Below are 24,014 nucleotides of genomic sequence, written 5' to 3' on the forward strand. Positions count from 1 at the left end.
GACCCGATCCATGTCCCACATGGGGCTCACGGTCTCAATCCCCATTTTACAGATGAGGTAGCTGAGGCCCAGAGAAGTCGAGTGACATGCCCAAGTTCACACAGCAGACAAGTGGCGGAGCGGGGATTAGAATCCAGGTTGCTTGGGTTGGTTCTCCCCAGTGGTCAGCCCCTGGGGCTCCCAGCCAGAACAACCAGCTTGAGGGTCCTGGACTCTTCTGGAGGGGGAGGTTGAGAGGCCTCTGGGTTTGGTGGTGAACACCCAGCTTCTCCCCATTTCTGGGTTGACTTGACGGGGTGTGGGAGGTGTAAAAGTGGCCACAGGCCAGCGTGTTCCCAGAATCCTCTGGGGTGCCCTCAGCATGTGTTCCCAGAGCCCCCAGTCCAGTGGCTGCCTGTCCCAGAGCTGCCAGGCCCCGACCTAGGTTATCTAAAAGAGGGGGAGGGGAGGAAGTCGGGATAGAATTACCAAAGGAAGATCCGCTCCTTCACTGTTCTAAATTTATCTTTCCTCTCTCTTTCTCTCCCTCTCTCCCTCCCCTCTCTAGTCTCTCCCATTATATCTCTCCCAGTAGTCCAAAGCTGCCTCTCTCGCTGTTCCTGCAGTCTCTAGAAAAGTGTCTCTTACCTCGTCCTTTCCCCTCAGACTGACGTTTACCACCGGGGCTGCTGCTTCCTTCCTTTCCGGACCCAAGCAGGCGGAGTCTTATCTTTCTTTCCCAGCTCCAGCCCTCCTCCCATCTTTTCTATTTCCCTCCCTTCCCTCCCATCCTCTGTTTTTCTTCCATTTGGTTGTTGTTTCCCCTCGTTCCTGACAGCTTCCCTCCCCGAGTCGGAACCCTGGGATCGTGGGATCAGTAGCCCTTCCTGGGGCTATTCAGAGGTGGGGGGATAGGGGAGTGGGTCAGCACAGGGACCGCTTTGCCCTCAAAAGGCTCAGTGTCCCAGCCACTGCATGGAGGAGGAGTGTGTATATTTTTTAAATTATTTTTTATCAACCCCAGAGCTTCAAGAACGGTTCACTTTATCTGAACTCAACGTCTGATGGTTCTGGAAATAGAGGCCCCCGTTGGAAGAGGGTGTTGGGATGAGATTCCCTGGGGGTAGTCTTTGTTTAAAATTTAATATGCTCCTCTCTCCGGCTCAAAGGCCTGAAGACGGAGGCTAGTTGATCTGCTGCTGGCTGGCATTTAGACACTTTATCTGTCTAGTTTCTGAACTATTATCTTTCCTTCAACACCCCCGTTACCCCTCTTCCCCACCCTCCCACTCTCAACCCTTTGCCCTCCAGTCCTTGCTAATGACAAGATGGAACCTGGTCAGGTCCCGGGGAGGCGCTACTCCCAAAAACGCATCACCCAGTTTCCCAAGCTCTGCCCAAAGTCAAGGGGGTTGGGCCCCCTCTGGAGCTGAGGTGACCTGTCGTTTTTTTCTTCTTCTTCTCCCAGAATGCCCCAAGGGAGGTTTTAGAAAGAGGTTGAACCGGAGCTCCCTGGGCCCCCTGAGCTGGGTTATGGCGATCGGGGCATAGGGTGCGGTTCCAGGTCAGGGAGGTCGTGACGGGGAAGGGAGTCTTTCGGAGCTTGCAGCCAAGTTCCCTTGGGCCTATGGTCGCCATTTGACTCAGCTCCAGTGGATGTCTAGGGCTCTGGGAACATCTGCTCATCCCAGGAAAATCTTAACCGCAAAGTCCCGGGTCTTGGTGCCAGCTCTTCCGACTCAGAGTCAGGCTCAGGCTGAGTAATGCCGCTTCTCCGTCCCGGTCAGGAGCCAGGCCGGGGACACCAGCGGACTGAGGCCCTGTCTTCTCTGTATAGAGTCCACAACCCGAATCCCCAAGGATCTGTCCTGGGATTGCAGACCCTAAAACCCACAGTCCCTCCTTCCCTTGCCACTCCACCCCCAATTTCCAGGGAATGTCCATCAGTCAATGCACCATGGGGTTGCTTATGACTCTTGTCAGCTGCTCTCTCCACCTGAGTCTGTGCTACTGCTTTATCCGTGACACAGACATCTTTCTGAGTAAAAAGTACTTTACTACAATATAATACAGTACAAGAGTTGGTAGACATGTTCCCTGCCCTCAACAAGCTTGCAGTCTAGAGGGGAGACAGACATTAATATAAGTAATATATAATATATAATTTATAAATATGTGCATAAGTGTTATGGGGCTGAGGGTGGGATGAGTACCAAATGTTCAAAGGTCACAGATTCAAGTGCATAGATGACGCAGAAGGGAGAGGGAGCCAGGAAAAAGAGGGCTTAATTGGGGAAGGCCTCTTGGAGGAGATGTGACCTCCTTCGAAAGTACAAGCAGTGTGGCTTAGTAGAAAGAGCATGGGCCTGGGAGTCAGAGGACCTTGGTTCTATCCCAGTTCTGCCACTTGTCTGTTGTGTGACCTTGGGCAAGTTGCTTAACTTCTCTGTGCCTCAGTTACCTCATCTGTAAAATAGGGATTAAGACTGTGAGCCCCATGAAGGACAGGGACTGTATCTGACCTGATTAGCTTGCATCTGCCCCAGCACTTAGAACAATGCTTGACACATACTAAGTGCCTAACAAATACCATCATCTTCATCAAGAGACAGGAGGCAGGGAGGTCAGCAAGGAGGCTGTTACAGTAATCAAGACGAAATAAGATGGAGCGCTTGGTTTAATGTGGATGGAGTGGAAAGGACACATTTTAGCGATATCATGAGCGTTGAACCGGCAGGATTTAGTGATAGTGATAATAGGATACTATTAGCCCTATTAAGGTCACATCTGCTCCAAGGGGCCTTCCCTGATTAAGTCTTCTTTTTCCTGCCTCCCTCTCCCTTCTGTGTCATTTGTGCATTTGAATCTGTGACCTTTGAACATTTGGTATTCGTTCCACCCTCAGCCCCACAACACTTATGCACATAATTATAAATTATATATTATAAATTATTTATTTATATTAATGCCTGTCTCCCCCTCTAGACTGCAAGCTCATTGAGGGCAGGGAACATATCTACCAACTCTTGTTCTGTACTACCCAAACTGCTTAGTCCAGTGCTCTGCACAGAATGAGTGCTCAATAAATACCATTGATTGATTGATTGATTGATACTACTACTGGATTGTGAGCCCCGCATGGGACAGGGACTATAAGAGACTTGATTATCTTGTATTCCAGTGTTTAGTATGGTGTTTGACACTTAGTAAGCACTTAATAAATATCACAATTATTATTACTACTGAAGGGAACAGTAGGTAGAGGTGTTGGAGCAAACCTTAGCAGTAATTCTCTTGCTTTAATTTTTTTTCATTTCACCTAAGTTCTAGCTTCGAAAAGACAGGCAATCAATCAATCAATCAAATTTATTGAGTGCTTACTATGTGCTGAGCACTGTATTAAGCGCTTGGGAGAATTCAGTACTATTAGCAGACAGGTCCCATGCCCACAACAGCTTACAGTTTAGAGGGGGAGACAGACATTAACATGAATAAATAAATAGTTTATAATGTATAATTTAAAGATATATACATAAATGCTGTGGGGTCAGGGATGGGGTGAATATCAAGGGTCCAAACGTCACAGGTTGAAGTGCGTAGATGACACAGAAGGGAGATCGAGCTGGGGAAAAGAGGGCTTAATCAGAGAAGGCCTCTTAGAGGAGATGTGACCCCATTAATGCTTTGAAAGTGATGAGAGTGGTGGTCTGGCATATATGGAGGGCCAGTGAGTTCCAGGCTAGGGGGAAGACTTGGGAAAGAGGTCGGCGGTGAGATAGACAAGATCGGGACATGGTGAGTAAACTAGGGCTAGAAGAGTGGAATATGCAGGCTGGGTCCTAGTAGGAGATTAGTGAGGTGAGGTAGGGTGAGGCAAGCTGACTGAGTGCTTTAAAGCCAATGGTAAGGAGTTTGTTTCTGTTTGACGTGAAGGTGGATGGGCAGCCATTGAAGTTTCTTGAGAAGTGGGGAGACATGAACTGAACGTTTTTGTCGATAAATGATTTGTTGAGCAGAGTGAAGTGGAGTGGAGAGAGAAAGGAGGCCAGGAGGTCAGCAAGTAGGCAGATGTAGTAGTAGAAGTGGGTTAAGATAAGTGCTTGGATCAGCATGGTAGCAGTTTGGATGCAGAGGAAAGGATGAATTTTAGCAATGTCGTGAAGGTAGAACCAACAGAATTCGGTGACAGATTGCATATGTGGGTGGAATGAGAGATGAGACGAGGGCAACGTCAAGGTTATGGGCTTGTGAGAGAGGGTAGATAGTGGTGTTGCCTACAGTGATGGGAAAGAGAGGGGGAGGAAAGGGTTTGGGTGAGAAGATAAGAAGTCCAGTTTGGGACATGTTTAATTTGAGGTGTCAGAGGGACAGCCAAATAGATATGTCTTGAAGGCAGGAGGAAATGTGAGATTGCAGGGAAGGAGTGAGGTCGGAGCTGGAGATGTAGATTTGGAAATCATCTGCCTAGAGGACCTAGAACTGAGCCTTGAAGGACCCCTACTGTCAGAGGGAGGGAGGGAGAGGAGCCAGCAAAAGAGACTGAGAAGGAGCAGTCAGAGCGATATAGGAGGACACCAAGAGAGCACAGTGTCAGTGAAGCCAAGGTTGGATAATGTTTCCAGGAATAGGTGGTGGTCTACAGTGTCAAAGGCGGGCGAGAGGTCTAGGAGGATTAGGATGGAGTACAGGCCATTCGATTTGGCAAGAAGAAGGTCATTGGTTAACTCAAAGAGGGCTGTTTCTGTGGAGTGAAGTGAAGAGGGCAGAAGCCAGATTGGAGGGGATCTAGGAGAGAATTGGAGGAGAGGAAGTGGAGACAGTGAGTATAAACAACTCTCTCAAGAAGTTTGGACAGAAATGGTAGGAGGGTGATAACTGGAGGAAGTCGTGGGGTCAAGGGAGGGTTTTTTAAGGAAAGGGGATACGTAAGCCTGTTTGAAAGCCGTAGAGAAGAAGCCATTAAAAGTGAATCATTGAAGATGGCAGTCAGAGAGGGAAGAGGTGAGTGGGCAAGTGTTTGTAAAAAGTTTGAAGGGATGGGGTCCAAAGTACAGGTGGAGGGATTAGATTTAGAGAGGTGGCGAGAGATTTCACCTTGAGTTCCTGCAGTGAACATAGGGAGAATAGAAGAGGTTGGAGTAGGAGGGGGGATTGGAGAGGAGCAGGGGAAATTTTAGGGAGATCATGCCTGATGGCCTTAAGGCCTACTGGAAAGAGCATGGGCCTGGGAGTCAGGAGACCTGGGTTTTAGTCCCGGCTCTGCCACTGCCTGCTGTGTGACCAGAGGCAACTCACCTTCTCTGTGCCTCCATTTTCTTACCTGTAAAATGGAGATAAAATATCTGTCCTCTTAGACTGTGAGCCCTGTAGGAGTCAGGGACTGTGTCTGTTCTGATTATCTTATTCCTACTCCAGGGCTTGGCATAAAGCTAGCATTTAATGAATACTACCATAATTACGGTGCAAAAGAGATTGAACCAAGTACCCTCTCTGCCCTTGATTTTGCTTCAGGATGATCGCCAAGGGGACACAGCGAGTGGCTGATTGCAAGGACCAAACAGTCTCTGTGTTTGCTAGGGGCTCTTCCTGCCAGACCCCATCTGATTGTGTGAAGGGATTCTGGGAGCTGGGGCGGGGAGAGCCCAAACTTCTAAATTGACACCCCCCCGAAAAACAGGAAGGGAAAGCTGTTATATGTTAGAAAGCTTCTGGAAGAATGCTTTATGTTACAGCTAGAAACAGGCAATAATGAACCCCTCTCCCCCACTAGCAGGGCTGACTTGGGAACGCCACTGTCTCTTCCTGTGACCTCTTTTCCATAAGGATCTTTATGGATCTCTGTGCTGCTGAAGAAACCATGACTGGACCCCCTCCGCGGAAGGGGATTGAATGATGATGTTGGTATTTGTTAAGCACTTATTGTATGTCAAGTACTGTTCTAAGTGCTGGGGAAGATACATCCTAATCAGGTTGGATCCAATCCTTGTCCCACATAGGGCTCACGGTCTTAATCCCCACTTTACAGATGAGATAAGTGAGGCACAGAGAAGTGAAGTGACTTGCCCAAGGTCACACAGCCGACAAATGGCAGAGCTGGGATTAGAACCTGGGTCCTTCTGACTCTCAGGCCTCTGCTCTATCCACTAGGCCATGCTGCTTCCCCAGTCATCTCTGAGGGGGGCTGCCTTCTGAGCCAATGCTGAATCACCAAAAGAGGCCTCACCTGTAGAAGGCTCCCCTTCTTTCTCGGCCCTTCACCAGCCTGCCTCCTCATGGGTTCATGTCAGCGGACTTTCTCACCCCAGGACCAAGAATATCATTTGCCTCAGCCCTCCACTATCAAGCGAGCCCCAAGGCCTGATTGCTTCTAGGCTGTAACCTCCTTGTAGGGAGGGAACATTTCGACTGACTCTCTCAAGCACTTTTTAGCACAGTGCTCTGCACCCGGACAGAGCTCAACAAATAGGATTGATTGACTGATTAATTGTGGGCCTGGACTGTGGGCTGGGCTAGTTTGCAAGGCTCCTTCAGAGCTCTAGGAGAGAGAGCCCACCTAACAACCAGCATTCTGTCACCTGACCCATCTTGACCCTATGCCCCTTGTGAACAGAGAATGTGTCTATCAACTCTGTTGTACTGTACTCTTCCAAGTACTTAGTTCAGTGCTCTCTACACAGTAAGTGATCAGTAAATACCATTGATTGATTACCGTCGATGGACCTGACCAGGTGAATCGATTTTCCTCCTTCCACAGCTGACTAAATAGGCTCCAAGTGATGGCTGCCAAGAGGGAACCCACACAGTGACACAGAACCTTCGGGGTTTGGGGGGAGGAGGTTCTTGTCAATTTATCAGCCCCCGTTTTTTTTGGGTTTCTTTAATCCTTAAAAAAACAGAGCCATGTATAGTACAGAACCCAAAACACACAGTGCAATTCTGCAGGCTCCCTCAAGCACTGTTCTAAGCACTGGAGTAGATACAAGGTAATCACGTTGTCCCACATTGGGCTTACAGTCTTAATCCCCATTTAACAGATGAGGTAACAGATGCACAGAAAGTTAAGTGGTTTGCCCAAGGTCACACAGCAGACAGGTGGCAGAGCTGGGATTAGAACCCACGTCCTTTGACTCTCAAGCCTGTGCTCTTTCCACGAAACCACGTTGTTATTGGATTGGCACGTGCACAGAACACTCGAGGGCCCTTTTGCCAGCTTTTCATTGCAAGTCAATGGTATTTATTGAGTGCTTACTCTGTGTGGAGCACTGTACCAAGCACTTGGGAGAGAACAATATAACAGATGCATTCCATGCCCATAACGAAGGTGCAAAGGAGAAAGTTGCATTTAGTTGGGAAGAATTTGGGGGCATAGGGCTAGAGAACATTAAGGGAATCTCCTGTTGAAAATGATGGCCAAGTCCCTTGCCTGTATAGGGCCTCCATGAAGAAATTGATTCTAGTGTGTTGAGTCCAACAAAAAAGTCACAGAAACACAGGCTGTAAACTCATATGGCAGGGAATGTATCTGCTAATTTTCTTGTGTTGTGTTCTCCTAAGCATTTACTACAGTGCTCTATACATAGTAAGGTTTCAATAAACACCATTAATTGATTGAGCATAAGGGATTTATTATTGCAATACTAATACAGATGAGGGCAGACAGTCTGTTGCACTAAGAGGGGGCTCAACCTCATTACCAAAAAGTGGGAGAGGGAACTAGTTAAAGTCTGTGTTGTGGACCTGGTGCTCCTTCACACCAACAACCGGATCCAATCAAGTGGGGCTGCTGTTTTCTTAATCAATGACACCGTGTGGCTGAAACTGATGAAGGGGGAAGGGTGCGGCTGAAGCATGACTTAGGAAAAATGAGGTAGATTAATGCAAAATGGAAACTGAAAACAAAATGGAGTAAGTCTGGTTAAGAGTTGGTTTCCACAAGTACTGCCTGCCATTTTGCACTTGGTAGCCCCTAATCAGCCAATCGATCATGTTTATTGAGCATTTACTGTGGTCGGTGCACTCTAATAAGTGCTTGGGAGAGGCCAATGCAACAGAGTTGGTAGACACGTTCCCTGTCCACATTGATCTTACAGTCTAGAGGGGAGACAGACATTAATAGAAATAAATGAATCATGGATATGGACATAAATGCTGTGGGGCTGAGGGTGGAGGGTGAATAAAGGGAGCAGATCCAAGGGCAAGGGCGATGCAGAAGGGAATGGGAGAAGAGGAAATGAGGGCTCAGTCAGGGAAGGCCTCTTGGTGGAGATGTCCTTGCCAGTTAAAGAGCTAGCAGGGACCTAAGAACTCAACTAGAGGAAAGCTCAGCTATACAGAAAAGCTCTCGGGTCTTGTTGACTGGGATGGATCAGGCTGAAGGTCCAGCCCAAACCAGGGGATTGGAAGCAGTGGCTTCACCCCTCCTGCTGGAAACTGAGGGAGACCACCCCCATATCATCCCCCCTAGACTTCTCTTCTTTGGAGGAAGGTCTCATACTTCACTGAACCAACGCAGTCAATCAGCAGTCACGGGGCACCTCGGCGTAATTATGGTATTTGTTAAGCCCTTACCATGTGCCAGGCGCTGTACTAAGCACTGGGGTGGATTCAAGCTAATCGGGTTGGACACACAGTCCCTGTCCCCCGTGGAGTTCACGGTCTCAATCCCCATTTTACAGATGAGGTAACTGAAGTTCAGAGAAGTGAAGTGACTTACCCAAGGTCCCACAGCAGACAAGTGGCAGAGCTGGGATTAGAACCCATGACCTTCTTACTTCTGGGCCTGTGGTCTATGCACCACGCCATGGGCCCGACTGCAGCCCTTACCTTTCTCAGTTACCTTGGTATCAGTCAGTCAATCAACCACATAACAAATCAATGGTATTTATTGAGTTCTTAATTTGTGGAGGCTAATCAATCAGTGGCATTTATTAAGCACTTCCTATGTGCAGGGCACTGTACTAAGCGCTTGGGAGAGGACCGTAAAGTAAATAGAAACAAGAAGCAGTGGTACCTAGCGGATAGAGAATAGGCTTGGAAGTCAGAAGGACCTGGGTTCTAATTCCAGCTTTGCCACTTTGTGGGCTGTGTGACCTTGGGCAAGTCACTTCACTTCATTTGTGCTTTGGTTACCTCATCTTTGAAATGGGGATTAAAATGTGAGCCCCATGTGGAACGTTGACTATGTCCAACTGAGTAATTTGCATCTACCCCAGTGCATAGTACAGTGCCTGGCATATAGTAAGTGCCTAACAAATGCCATCCTTGCCCTCAAGGAGATAGACACTAAAATAAATTATAAGGGTTCACGGTAAGTACTGCATTGCATCTCTTCTTATTTTACTGGAGTAATCCAGTTTTCACTGTTCTAAAGGAAAATGGTACCTACCTGTATTTCTCTTTTCACACTCTTTTTCTTGGCAAACAACTGTGCTCGGGTCGACTCATTCATTCATTGATTTATTTTAAATGAAGGAAGAGCCACTTAAGGGTCATCCGGATGGACTTTGGTCTCTGGTCAACCCAGGGAAGCGGCTATACCTCCTGGGATTCAGGCCAACTCTTCCCCAGTGCCAGAATTTTTTTTTAACGATCTCTGTTAAGTACTTACTATGCGCCAAGCACTGTATTAAGCACTAGGGTAGATACAAGTTAATCAGGTTAGACACACTCCTTATCCCACAGAGGTTTCATAATCTTAGAAATGAGGTACCTGAGCCCAGAGAAGTTATGTGATTTGTCCAAGCGGATGAGCGGTGGAGCAGGCATTAGAACCCAGGTCCTCTGACTCCCAGGCCTGTGCTGTTTCCACTAGGCCACGCTGCTTCTCAGTGGATTTTCTTTATTGAAGTCAAGCACGCTGACTGGATCTGGATCTGGGAGATGAGCTGGCACATTTTTTTTTTAAGGAATTTGTTAAGCGCTTACTATGTGCCTGGCACATAGTGCTAAGTGCTGTTCTAAATGCTGGGGTAGATTCAAACTAATGAGATTGGACACAGTCCATGTCCCACATGGAGCTCACAGTCCTAATCCCCATTTTACAGAGAGAGAGAGAGAGAGAGAGAGAGAGAGAGAGACCAAGCCTGCCTCCACAAGGGAATGATTTTAGCAATTGTCCCTTTCTGGGTGGGCTGAAATTCGGAAAAGTGCCCGGTGTGGATCTATTCGTGACATGACCACAGGGGAGCTATTTTGGGAAGTGTAGCTGTAGCAGCGTTTTGGGGGAGGCTGGGAATTCCTGGGTTTATTTCTGGAGCCGATCTAAGATTCTGCGGTACGATTATCACTGCCGTAGGAACCTTTCGACCCATTAAATCCTGGAGAACTGTTCATTAAGCTTCTTGTGGGCGGAGTGTCTACAACTCTATTGTACTCTCCCAAATGCTTGGTAGAGTGCTCTGCACACCGTAAGCACTCAGTAAATACCACTGAATGATAAGCTAAGAGAACCTGTGAATACACTAGGTGGGGAGCTTACAAATTCAAGAAGAATCACTTATTCCAAGGGGAGGGATGGGCATTAATAATAATAATGTTGGTATTTGTTAAGCGCTTACTATGTGCAGAGCACTGTTCTAAGCGCTGGGGTAGACACAAGGGAATCAGGTTGTCCCACGTGGGGCTCACAGTCTTAATCCCCATTTTACAGATGAGGGAACTGAGGCACAGAGAAGTTAAGTGACTTGCCCACAGTCACACAGCTGACAAGTGGCAGAGCTGGGATTCGAACTCATGAGCCCTGACTCCAAAGCCCGTGCTCTTTCCACTGCGCCACGCTGCTTCTCTGACGTGACCTTCCACATGCAGCTGCTGCAGGACCTGTGGGGCGGGAGTAATAGTAGCAATAGTAGCAGTAGTAATAGTATAGTAATAGTTATAGCAGTAGGAGAAGTAGTAGCAGTAGTATACATTCAATTGTATTTATTAAGCACTTAATATGTGCAGAGCACTGTACTAAGCACTTGGAGTGTACAATTTGGCAACAGATAGAGACAATCCCCACCCAGTGACGGGCTCAGTAATAATAAGAATAGTAGAGTGGTAGTGATAATAGTAATGGAGGTAATATTCATTCATTCATTCAATAGTATTTATGGAGCGCTTACTAGGTGCAGAGCAGTAGCAGTACTAACACTTCCCATGCCTCTCAGGGTGGGAGCTTGATCTAAGAGACCCGAGATGGTGAGCGCAATCTCCCAGAACAGATAGTAGTAGTAACAATAAGAAGAGTAGAGTAGTAGCGATAATAGTAATGGAGGTAATATTAGTAGTAATAGAAGTAGTAGTCATAGCAGTAATCTTGGTGGTAGAATAGTAGTAGAAGTAGTGTAGCAGTAGTCATAGAAGTAGGAGTAGTAGTATGGTAGCAATAATAATACAGTGCCTGACACAGAGTAAGTGCTTAACAACTACCATAACTATGAATTATTAGTAGTAGCAGTAATAGTAGTAGCAAAGGTAGTAGTAATAGCAATAAGAGCATAGTAGAAAAGGGAATAGTGGTAGTATAGTAAATAATAGAAGTACTGCTAGTAGTATACTATACTAGTCGTAGTATAGTAGACGGAGTAGCAGTAATAATAATAATGTTGGTATTTGTTAAGTGCTTACTATGTGCTGGGGTAGATACAGGGTAATCAGGTTGTCCCACGTGAGGCTCACAGTTAGTATTATTATTATTATCCCCATTTTACAGATGAGGTAACTGAGGCACAGAGAAGTTAAGTGACTTGCCCACAGTCACACAGCTGACAAGTGGCAGGGCTGGAATTCAAACCCATGACCTCTGACTCCCAAGCCCGGGCTCTTTCCACTGAGCCACGCTGCTTTTCTAGTAGCGCTTCCCATGCCTCTCAGAGCGGGGGCTTGATCTCAGAGACCGGAGATGGTGAACGCAATCTCCCAGAGCAAGGGTACCCTGGCATGGAGCCCTGAGAGCATCCCAATAATAGCTGTAATGAGCAGTTGGCACATGGGACCGTGGGGTTAAAACTGGAGGCCATCCTCAAGAAGTCACCAGCACACCACAGTCCTTGACTCTCATTTTTCCTTCCCTGCTTCACCACTTGGGAAGCCCTTACCCAAGTTTGCCCCCTAGCTGGAAATGGAAAGTTGGGCTTTGTGTTTGTGTTTGTGTGTGTGTGTGTGTATACACCTGCACTGTCTTAGTCCCTTAATGAGTACACACAATTTTCCTTGCACATGACCTTTTAGCTTGAATCTGGCCTTGAGCTACAGGCTCAATCCTTCCTTTGGGGGCCACTGAGATTCCCGGATGTTGGGGAGAAATGTGCGCAGGACAGACAATGACCATACTGTGTGGAGGGGTGTGGGGCGGCAAGCTTCAGTCTCATTTTGCCAACTGATCTCTTCCCTGGCCACCATCCTCAGCAGAACTTCCTGGCACTAAAAGGGGAGCCTGAAGGGAGCTCCTCTACCTTCACCTTTAATAATGTTGGTATTTGTTTTGTTAAGCGCTTACTATGTGCAGAGCACTGTTCTAAGCGCTGGGGTAGACACAGGGGAATCAGGTTGTCCCACGTGGGGCTCCCAGTCTTAATCCCCATTTTACAGATGAGGGAACTGAGGCACAGAGAAGTTAAGTGACTTGCCCACAGTCACACAGCTGACAAGTGGCAGAGCTGGGATTCGAACTCATGAGTTCGACTCATGACTTTAGTTGGTCAGTCAGTCAATCGGATTTATGGAGCACTTACAGTGTGCAGAGCACTGTAGTAAGTGCTTGGGAGAGTAAAAAAGAACAATATAACAGACATATTTCCCTGCCCACAGTGAGCTTAGAGTCTAGAGGGGAAGACAGACATAAATAAACAAATTACAGCTATGAACATAAGTGCTATGGGGCAGGGAGCGGGGATGAATACAGGGTGACGCAGAAGGGAATGGAAGAAAAGGAAAAAGGAAATGTCTGTCTCCCTCTCTCAACTGAAAGATCACTGTGGGCAGGGAGCATGCCTACCAACTCTGTAGTAAGGAGTCAGGCCTGGAAAAGTCTTGCTAAGCCTCCTGCCCAGCCGGGTTTTAGTTTCTCAGTCTTCCCAGTTTATCTGGTCCTCCCCTTCTATCCCCAAGATGGCACATCCCCGGCGATGATTGTCACTGGTTCTGGAGCAGGCCCAGCGGAATGGGGAAACCCATCCCCTTTGAGGGGGCGGCCTGGATTCCTCGAGGCCAGACAGGAGATGAGATGGTTCTGGTTCGAACTATCCGTACCGATGACTTAAGCTGGGAATGCAGATTTTTTATTAGCTCACCTGCTGCCATGCTCTGTTCCCTGCCAACTCTCTTGCATCTCTCTCTCCTGGTGGCACCTCGCTCCGCTGACAGTTCATGTTGGCTGGGAAACCCACAAAGGAAAGGCGGGGGTCTCGGCCCACGACCTGGCTTACTTCTCTCCGGAAGGGAGAGGGTGGCCCCTTTAGTCCGGGCCCCTCAGGATTGAACCCCTGCCTTGGGGAGAGTGTGGGCGACCTTGGGTCAAAGGCCACCTAAGGGCTGAGGGAGGAGAGGGAATCCTCCCTGAAGTGTGCTGTTTCCCAGGGGGTCCGTATTGCCTTTCAGAAGACGGGAAAGGACTCCAAACTGCTTGCTTCCTCCTCCTGCTAACCCCTCTATTTTTAAACTAATAAAGCACCAGGCCCGTCCGTCTGTCTCGCTCCCTGTCTGTTTCCATTTCTCTCTCCCCCATCCCCATTCCCTCCCCCATTCTCCTCTCTCCTCCACCCCCTTTTCTCGCCCTCTCCCTTTTATCTCCGGGTAACAAAAACGCACTTCACGTGTTCACATTTTTCCACCCACACATTTAGCGCGGTCTCTGTTCTCCTCTGTTCGATTTAAAACACGCTGTGGGTTGGTGGCTGCCGATTGGTCCTCCGTTTCCCCCGGAGTGGTGCTTTTCATTGAATCCTGTCCTGCCTGGCTCCTGCCTCTGTACGCTCTTACAGACATCTTTTCCTGCTGTCTAGGACTTTCCCCAGGCCACTAGCCTGGTTTGGCTAGAAGGGGGGGAGCCGCACATTGGCTGGTGGAACTCACAGGGGCCGAAACGCGAGGTGGCAGAACCGGCCGCTCAGCCCCGGGCCGAGGCTGGAGCTGCAGGAGAGAGTCAGGCTGCGGCCCACCCGGCCGGACAGATCTCTGGAGCGCCGATGGCCACCGGTGAGTCGCAACTCCCTCGCCCCGCCTCCTGGGGCTGTCTGGGAGGCAAGGTGGTTTAGGAGGGGAAAGGATGCATGGTCTCGCTGGGAATCCTTTTTCCGTAAATGGCTGGGGAGGGTTGCAGCCTCGCATGGCAGCACGGGGATGGCCTTGTTGACTTCCAGTGGTTCCGTAGCCACCAGCTGGCCCTGACTAGCCAGACTCCGGCAGCTCTGGCAATGCCGGCCAGGCCCCACTCTCCAAACTCTGAGGACACAACCCCATTAGCTCCTCTCCCTCCCAATGGCTACTACCGTTGGCACCTGTGGACCAGACCTTTGGCCGGAGTGGGGGCAGGCCTCCGATGAGCAACCGGGGGGCACATGTCACCCTGTCTGCTCCAGGTCCCTGACTGATTCCGAGGGGTCTAGGGGGGTCTTTCCCCTCCCTTCCTCCAGGTTTTTCATCCCTACCTCCCACTCCCCGTAACATTCTCCCACTCCCACCCCCATTTCCGCTTCGTAGTACAGTGCTATGCACACAGTAGGCACTCAATAGATAGGACTGATTGATTTATCCCCCTATAAGTGTGATTCTCTCTCGTGCCCCTGCTTCTTCTTCCCCTTCCACCCCATCTGATCCTGCTCCCCACACCTGTGACAGCCTTTTGAACCTGACCCACCCTCCACCCTCCTTCCCAGTAAATCCCTTCAAGCACTTTCTTTCCCATCCTCCTGGTCTTCCCGCCCTTTCAGTGAAAGCAAAGAACAACAGAAAAAAAATAACCGAGGAAGCACTCGAGACCGTCTTTCTAGTGCCCATCTCCTTGCTTGCAAAAAAAGTGTGTGTGTGTCTGTGTGTGTGTGTGAGCACGTGCATGCACACGTTTGTGTCTATCGTCTGATCCGGTTATTACTGGTGGTGCTGCCACAGGGCATTCCAGTTTGGAATGGAAACCCCTGATGGCAAGGGACTAGGTTGTGGTTAACTTTGGAAGAGCTTTCTTTGGCCACCTAGTCCCTTCTCCATCCACAAGGCCCTAGCTTACCATTCATTGATGCCACTGGGAAGTGGCCTCCCGCCTCAGTTCCTCCTAAAATGTAGAGGGTCTAGGGCACTAAAGCTCTGGAGAAATGATGGGTTTTATCCTCAAAGCCCAGTGAAACGGAAAGGAGGCGAGGAACGGCCTGCTGGGGAAAAAGGGGCATTTTCTGCCTGGGAAGTCTCCTCAGAAGAGTTTGGCTCCAGAGGAAGGAGCCAATGGCCAGGGGAGGGTCGTGTTGGTGATGGGCAGGGAGATGGCGCCAACCTGGTGGCTGTATGACTGGGTCCTCCGAGGCCGACCAGGGAGCTGACTCCTGGCGGCCAGAGAGAGGGCCTGGTGGTTTCTGGATGTGCCCCCCTTCCCCTGCCTGACTGAGGCGGGGCTTCTTCCCATGTTTCCAAGGGGTTTCTCCGAGAGCTCAGTGTGTCTTCTAGATGGGTTGGTTTTCCCGCCAGCTGGTGGCTGGGTGGCACCCAGGAGATGGCTGCTGTTTTAATCTGCTCCCCTCTTCCCATGCCTGCCCAGCGGTTCGCTGCTGGATGTGGCCCAGGGCAGGCTCTCCGTTTTCCTTCCTGAACCTGGTGGGGCAGTACAAGGTGGGGCCTTTTCAGGGGTCCTTAAGGAGCTCAGTTACCCTCAGTGACATCTCCCCTCTCTCCCTGTGGCCTTCTGTGCACCTTACAGGACTGTTCTCTTCCTGAGCCTCTCCCACCCCTCTCCGTTGCCTTTTGCAGCTGTGGCTAACCCAGGAAACCGCCCCATCTCAGGTCTGTCTCTTATGGTATTTGTTAAGTGCTTACTATGTGCCAGGCACTGTTCTTAACACTGGGGTAGATGCAAGCTAATGAGGTTAGACACAGTCATTGTCCCACATGGGGCTCACGCCTTAATCCCCATTTTGCATTTGAGGTAACTGAGGCCCAGAGAAGTGAAGTGACTTGCCCAAGGTCACACAGTGGACAAGTGGCAGAGCCGGGATTAGAACCCACATCCTTCTGATTCCCAGGCCCGGGCTATATCCTAACTCCCATCACTTTCCCTTCCTGCTCCTCTGCCCGCACCCCATCACCATTCCCCCCTCACATACTTTCTGCTTCTCAGGGCTGGGAAGGCCCTCTCCATTCCCCTTCCTCGCTGCCTTTGCCCGCATGCCCCTTCCTGCTTCGCCAGCCCTCTCCCCACCCCTCCAGAGGGTGGCTTCACTCTACCCAGCACTCGTGTCCCCAGGCCTCTGCTGCCACTTTTCCCTCTGCTCTCAGGCCATCCGTAACCACCCGCTCCCTCAGGCCCTTCAGGGCCCATTTCTCCGAAGCCTGACTCTCCCCAGAAATGCGCTCTACGCCCAGATCAAGGAAGATATTTGTCAAGCAAAAAATTCCAGGTCTAGGCCACCTAACCCAGAACACTCTCTCGCCTCCCACAGCCCCAGGGCAACTGAAGGATCTGTGTTGCACATATCCTCTTAGTTGGGGATGGTTGGAGTTAGGGATGGATAATAATAATAATAATAATAACAACGATAATGATGATAATGATGATGATGATGATGTCGAAGATGATAGTAATTGTGGTATTTGTTAAGTGCTTACTATTTGCCAAGCTCTGTACTAAGCGCTAGGGTAGATCAAAGTTAATCAAGTCCCAAATGGGGCACACAGTCTAAGTAGGAGGGAGAACAGGACTTAATCTCCATTTTGCAGATGAGGGAACTGAGGCGCAGAGAAGTTAAGTGACTTGCACAAGGTCACACAGCAGGTAAATAGCAGACGCGGGAGCAGTCAGTCAGTCGTATTTATTGAGCTCTTGCTGCGTACAGAGCACTATACTAAGGTCTTCAGAGAGCTCATTATAACAACAAACAGGCACATTCTCTGCCCATAAGGAGCTTGTAGTCTACAGGGAACAGAGCACTCAAACAGCCATTAATGGTATTTATTGAATGCATAATATGTGCAGAGAACTGTACTATGTGCTTGGGAGAGTACAAAATAACAGAGTTGGTAGACATGCTCTCTGCCCACAGCGAGCTTACAGTCTAAGTAGGGTGGAGCTCAGGTATTGAATGCCCATTTGACAGTTGAGGAAACTGAGACCCAGAGAACTGAAGTGACTTGCCCAAGGTCACACAGCAGGCAACTGGCAGAACTGTGATTGGAATCCAGGCCTTCTGGCTTTCAGGCCCCTGCTGTTTCAACTAGGCCTCACTGCTTCCCTAATGAGAGCTAAACAAATGTTTACCAGAATTACTAGATCATTCCTAATATTATGTAATCATTTTGTAATTGTTGCTAAAGAAATAGCCACTCCAAGAGACTGATGTGGGGCAGAGCTGGACACAGAGTCTCCAAGGATATGAAGCTTCTTATTCCTGTTGAATTACCTGTGACTTTTGCACACTAAAATAGTACTTGTTGGCTGCCTACTATGTGCTCAGCATTGGACTTGGCGCCCAGTACATACAGAGTAGGGCAGAGCAATGTACTGGATGTTTATCATGTACAGAGACCTGTACTAGGTGCCTTCCGTGTTCTGGAAACTCTAAGCTTGGATCTTTGGACGCCATCCTCTCTTAGTCCTTCTCTTATCTCTTTGGCCCCTCCTTTTCCGTCTCATTCTCTGACTCCCACCCCCACAACTTTGAAGGTCCCCCAAGGTTGTATTCTGCGTCTCCACCTCTTCTTCCTCGGGGAGCTCATCTGCTCCTGCAGCTTCAAGCCCTACCTCTTCAAAAGTGATTCCCAAATTTATCTCAGTAGTCCCCATCCCGGCTTCACTGATTGTGATGTCCTGGGAGCATCTCCTCCTGCTTCCAGCATAGTCCAATCAATCAGTTAATCAATCATGGGTATTTATTGAGCACTTTCTGTGTGCAGAGCATGGTACAAAGCACTTGGGAGAGCATGGCCTAGTGGATAGAATACGGGCCTGGGAGTCAAAAGGACCGGGTTCTAATCCCAGCTCTGCCATTGCCTGCTTTGTGACCTTGGGCAAGTCACTTCACTTCTCTGGGCATCAGTTACCTCATCTGTAAAATTCATTCATTCATTCATTCAATCAGATTTATAAATTGTGGTATTTGTTAAGCGCTTACTATGTGCAAAGCACTGTTCTAAGCTCTGGGGTATTCAAGGTGATCAGATTGTCCCATGTGGGGCTCACAGATTTTTAATCCCCATTTGACAGATGAGGTAACTGAGGCACAGAGAAGTTAAGTGACTTGCCCAAGGTCACACAGCTGACATTTATGGGGATTAAGACTGTGGGCCCCATGTGGGACAAGGTCTGTGTCCAACCTGATTTGCTCATATCCACCCCAGCACTTAGAACAGTGCCTGGTACATAGTAAGAGCTTAACAAATACCACAATTATTATTATGATTATTAGAGTTGGTACACATGTTCCCTGTTCACATGGAGCTTACAGTCCAGTGGGAGAGACAGATACTAAAATAAATTATGGGTATGTGCTAAGTACTGGGCTATACAGAAGGGAGAGGAAGTAGAAGAAATGAGGACTTAGTCGGGGACGGCCTCTTGGAGGAGATGTGCTTTCAATAAGACTTTGAAGGTGGGGAGAGTGATCGTCTGTGTGCAGAATTCTGACCTGTCCTAGGTTCCGGGTGCTTTCAGGATAAGCCAGGGAACTTGAAGGAGTGTGCAATCTAGTGGCAGAGCCAGGGGTGGTGTGAAGGAAGTAGGGGCACCAAGTGGGGCGTGGAGCACTGAATTTACTGCCATGTCTTGTCCCATGCTCAGTCAATCAAACAGTGGTATTTATTGAGCACTTAATGTGTGCAGAACACTATACTAAGCACTTGGGAGAGTGCAGTACAACAGAGTCTATTGATCAATTGATCGATGGTATTTATTGGGCACTTACTTTATGCAGAGCACTGTATTAAGTGCTTGGGAGAGTACAATCCGATGCAATACAATATGGATATGTACATAAGTGCTGTGGACCGAGTATGGGTAAATAAAGGGTGCAACTCCAAGTTCAAGGATAACACAGAAAGGAGTGGGAGAAGAGGAAATGAGGGCTTAGTCAGGGGAGACCCCTTGGAGATGATGTGCTTTTAACAAGGTTTTGAAGGTAGGGAGAGTGATCATCTGTCTGATATAAAGAGGGAGGGCTTTCTAAACCAGAGGCAGAATATGGGTGAGAGTTAGGAGGCAAGATAGTTGAGATTGAGATACAGTGAGTAGGTTGTCATTAGAGGAGTGAAGTGTGCGGCCTGGGTTGTAGGAGAGCAGTGAGGTGAGATAGGAGGGGACGAAGTGATTGAGTGCTATAAAGCCGATGGTAAGGAGTTCCTGTTTGATGTGGAAGTGGATGGGCAACCACTGGAGGTTCTTGAGGAGTCGGGAAACATGGACTGAGCGTTTATGTAGAAAAGCGATCCGGCCGCCGAATAAAGTATGGACTGGAGTGGGGAAAGACCAGAGACAGGGAGGTCAATCAAGTGGGGAAAGGATGAGTACCCGGATTAATGTTTGGATGGAGTTTGGATGGAGAGGAAAGGGTGGATTTTAGCGATGTGGTGAAGGGTGAACCGACAAGATTTGGTGACAGATTGAATATGTGGGTTGAATGAGAGAGATGAGTCAAGGATAACACCAAGGTTATGTGCTTGTGAGACAGGGAGGATTGTGGTGCCATATACGGTGATGGGAAAGTCACCAGGAGGACAGGGTTTGGGTGGGAAGATAAGGAGTTCTGTTTTGGATGGTTAAATTTGAGGTGTCGGCAGGATGTCCAAGTAGAGATGTCCTGAAGGCAGGAGGAAACACCAGACTGCAGAGAAGGAGAGATCAGGGCTGGAGATGTAGATTTGGAAATCATCTGCATAGAGATGGTAGTTGAAGCCATGGGAGGGTATGAGTTCTCCCAGGGAGTGGGTGTAACTGGAGAATAGACAGGGGACCCAGAACTGAGCATTGAGGGAACCCCACTGTCAGTGGGTGGGAAGCAGATGAGGAGCCTGCAAAAGAGACCGAGAATGAGCAGCCAGAGAGATAGGAAGAAAATCAAGAGATGACAGTGTCAATGAAGCCATGGTTGGATAATGTTTCCAGGAGAGGGGGATGGTCCACAGTGGTCCTGTGGACTACAGATAGCTGAGTGGTCTAGAAGGATTAGCGGGGAGTAGAGGCCATCACATTTAGCAAGATGAAGATCATTGGTTATCTTCGGGAGGGCTGTTTCCTTGGCAAGAAGAGGGCAGAAACTAGATTGGAGGGGATCTAGGAGAGAATTGGAGGAGAAGAAATGGAGACGGCAAGTGTAAACAACTCCCCCAAGATGTTTGAGGAGGAATGGTAGGAGGGAGATGGGGCGATAACTAGAGGGAGCTGCGGAGGTCAAGGAAGGGTTTTTTTAAGATTGGGGATATGTAAGCGTGTTGAAAGCAGTGGGGAAGAAGCAGTTGGAAAGAGAACAGTTGAATATGGCAGTCAAGGAAGGAAGAAGGGAGGGGAATGCGTTTTAATAAGGTATTAAGGGACGGTGTCAGAAGCTCAGGTGGAGGGGGGAGATTTTGATAGGGGGCAAAAGACCTCTTCTTGAGCTACTGCAGGGAATACAGGCACAGAATGTAGGGAATATAGGAATATCAGACCACCAAATCAGGTCCCCCACAGAGGTCCCGGCCACCCTATCTCCCCATGGCCACCCTATCTCCCCACGAGGGCGAGACCCTCGGGTAAGACTTTGAAGAGACGCCTCAGCCTTTCAACCAGGGGAATGGAATTTATTTTCCGCAGTGTTGGAAATTAACTCTCCTTTCTCCCACCTCCTCCTCCATCCCTCCCCCACTTCCCAGCTCCCCCATCCCCAGGCTGGAAAAAGGGAGAGAATGAAAAAAAAAGAAGAAAGGATTTGCATTGTCGCAGTGATTGGCACCGCCAGTGAATGAGGGGTCATTTCGTGTGGCTGTTCCCTTTCAAACGTTCTTTTTTTTTCCATGTGCACTGGATTCAAGCTGGAAACATTCTTTCTTTTCAAAGCTTCTCTGTCTCTCTCTCCCTCCCCCTCTCCCCACACCACCTACTTCTTTATTTTTCTTCCCTTTTCTTTACTTTCACAGCCCTCTCTTTCTGGTCTTCTCCTCACTCCCTTGGGGCTCCCTCCCCATCTCTCTTATCCTCCCTCCCCCTTTTGCTCTCTCTTTTCCTCCCTCTCTCTCCATCTTCCATCCTCTTTCCATTTCTCCCTATCTCTCTTTTCCATCTCTGCCTCTCTCTGTCTCTGTCTTCCCTCTCTCTGCCCCCTCCTTTCTCTCCCTTCTCTCCCCATCTCTCTCCCCCCGACCTCTCTTAGCCCCTCCCTCCCTCCCCACTTCCCTCTCCCTCTCTCCTTCCCCTATTCAGTTCCTTTTTCCTTTACCTCATTTTGAAGAGTCCTATTTTCGGGGAGAAGGGTATATTGCCTAAAGGAGTCATTTCAGGCCATAGAATGGGAAAAATCTTCATTTCTGCCGCTCATTTTGCTTACATGTAAAAATTAGGCTACAGATGGACTTTTTCAGATGGGAATAGCGGGGTGGGATGGGGAAGGGGGCAGGGAGCATCTTGCAACTAATCCGGTGGGACCCCTGGGTGCCTGGTGTCCCCAGTCAGCGAGGGACCTGGACTAGGAAGAGACCCGACATCTGGTCTGTCCTTCCTTCCTCTCTCTAATCGATCATCCCTTCAATGGGATTATTGACAACTGGAACTTCCTTCTCGATATCAAACGTATACGCCTGACTTGGCCAACGAGATCGGAGGAGGGGACTCTGGTTCCTCCCTGGCCACCCCCTCGGGCCCCCTCCCCTGCTTCGGGGCCCCTGAACCCCCAACTAGGGCAGACTCTGAGCGGGGCCCCCGGATCTGAATAATAATAATAATAATGGTATTTGTTAAGCCTTACTATATGCCAAGCACTGTTCTAAGCACTGAGGTAGATACACGGTGACCAGGTTGTCCCATATGCGGCTCACACTCTTAATCCCCATTTTACAGATGAGGTAACAGGCACAGAGCAGTTAAGTGACCTGCCTAAGGTCATACAGCAGACAAGTGGCAGAGCTGGGATTAGAACCCATGTCCTCTGACTCCCAAGCCCATGCTCTTGACACTAGGCACGCTGCTTCATGGCAGGGACCCCTGTCCAGTTTCACGACTGCTTCACTTCCCCAGGAATTCAGAAGGAATGAAGGGCAGGCCGGCTTTCCGGTTTCCAGTCTTCCAAAGACCAGTCTTGCACCTCTCTGGGTCCCGCCGGGCACTACCCCCTTCCCACCCCCGCCCCAGGCTGCAGCTCTGCCACTTGTCATGGGAGCCCTGCTTCTATGATGGTCACCGACCCAGTGGGCTTGGCTGGTCTTGGATGTCACAGGCTGGGAAGGACTGCTCTGTGAGGTCAGGGACTGCCAGGCCCCAGGCCTGAGCCTGCCTTCCCCGAGGGGATTGGCCTTGGCTTGGGTCAGGGACTGTCTGGCCCTCGGAGAGAGAAGAATGTTTCTGCCCTTGGACCTGCCAGGAGAAGAGCGCTGGGTTTGTCAGGGCTGGGCAAGGGTTACTTAGCCAGGGCCATTGGCAGCAAAGCGCAAGATCGGGAAGTGGACTTCAGAGGACAGGATGGTCACTATGGACCGAAGCAGAAAAGCTGCCTAGCGGAAAGAGCCCAGTTTGGGAGTCAGGAGGTCTGGGTTCTAATCCCGGCTCCACCACTTTGCCTGCTGGGTGACCTTAGGCAAGTGGCTGAACTTCTCTGGGCCTCAGTTTCATCATCAGTAAAATGAGGATGAGGTAGTTGTTCTTCCTCCATCTTAGTCCACAAGCCCCATTGAGCAGTCAATGAATGGTATTTATTGAACTCTCCCCATATGCAGAGCACTGAACTAAACGCTTGGGAGAGTACCATATGACAGAGTTGCTGGGCACGTTCCCAGCCCCCAGTGCCCCATGTGAGCCGGGGACTGGACTAGTAGCAATTCTGGCACTCAGCCCACAGCCAGCCCTCAACAAATACCACAGTGATTCTTGCTAGCTAGGAGATGGTGCCAGGAGGGGGCTGAGATCGGATGGTGGCTCAGCTCAACCCTGGCATGATTCCCCCTCTCGCGTGGGTGGGGAGTCCAGGAAAGGGCAAGGAAGGGATGCAGTGATGCTCCCACACCTCAGAGATCATCCTGGGGGTGGGGAGACAGCTGTTTCCCCTTTAAGGTAAGAGGCTTTCTCACAGTGTCAGGAGGAGGGAAGTGTTGGAGAAGCAGCATGGCCTAGTGGATAGAGCCTGGGCCTGGAAACCAGAAGGACCTGGCTTCTAATCCCCACTCCCCACTTCTTGTCTGCTGTGTGACCTTGCGCAAGTCGCTTCATTTCTCTGTGCCTGTAACCTCATCTGTAAAATGGCGATGAAGACTGCGAGCCCCATGTGGACGTGGACTGTGTCTGACCTGATTAGCTTGTATTTACCTCAGCAGTTGGTACAGTGCCTAGCACATAGTGAGCACTTTAACAACATTAAAAGGGGGAGGAAAAGGTTCCAGGAAGAGGTTGGGGTGAGTCGGAAAGGGGAAATGTCAACCAATGGGCCCCCCTCCTTCCTGGATAAACCACCATATGAGCCCCCTCAGCGCCTTGGCGATCATGGGTCTGTCTGTCCACTCATGAGTCATCGATGGTTTTCATTTATTCATTCTTTCACTCTTATCTATTGAGCGCTTACTGTGTGCAGAGCACTGTACTAAGCGCTTGGGAGAATGCAATATAACAATAAACAGACACATTCCCTGCCCACGTTTAGTCGCTTGTCTGCCCGTTCCCTCACTCTCAACTCCGGAGGACT

At 49.3% G+C, this 24,014-nt stretch overlaps 1 protein-coding gene across 1 annotated transcript in view; it reads left to right on the forward strand.

Moving 5' to 3' along the window:
• The window catches only part of ZNF710 (zinc finger protein 710), a 67,109-nt gene that overhangs the window by 11,251 nt on the left and 31,844 nt on the right, over window positions 1-24,014 (forward strand). Inside the window, exon 2 of the mRNA XM_029051075.1 lies at window positions 13,965-14,157. The gene's annotated coding sequence lies outside the window, so the exon portion shown is untranslated. The remainder of the gene's footprint in view (window positions 1-13,964; window positions 14,158-24,014) is intronic.

This window comes from Ornithorhynchus anatinus, chromosome X1 (assembly GCF_004115215.2).
Source record: "Ornithorhynchus anatinus isolate Pmale09 chromosome X1, mOrnAna1.pri.v4, whole genome shotgun sequence".
NCBI lineage: Eukaryota > Metazoa > Chordata > Mammalia > Monotremata > Ornithorhynchidae > Ornithorhynchus > Ornithorhynchus anatinus.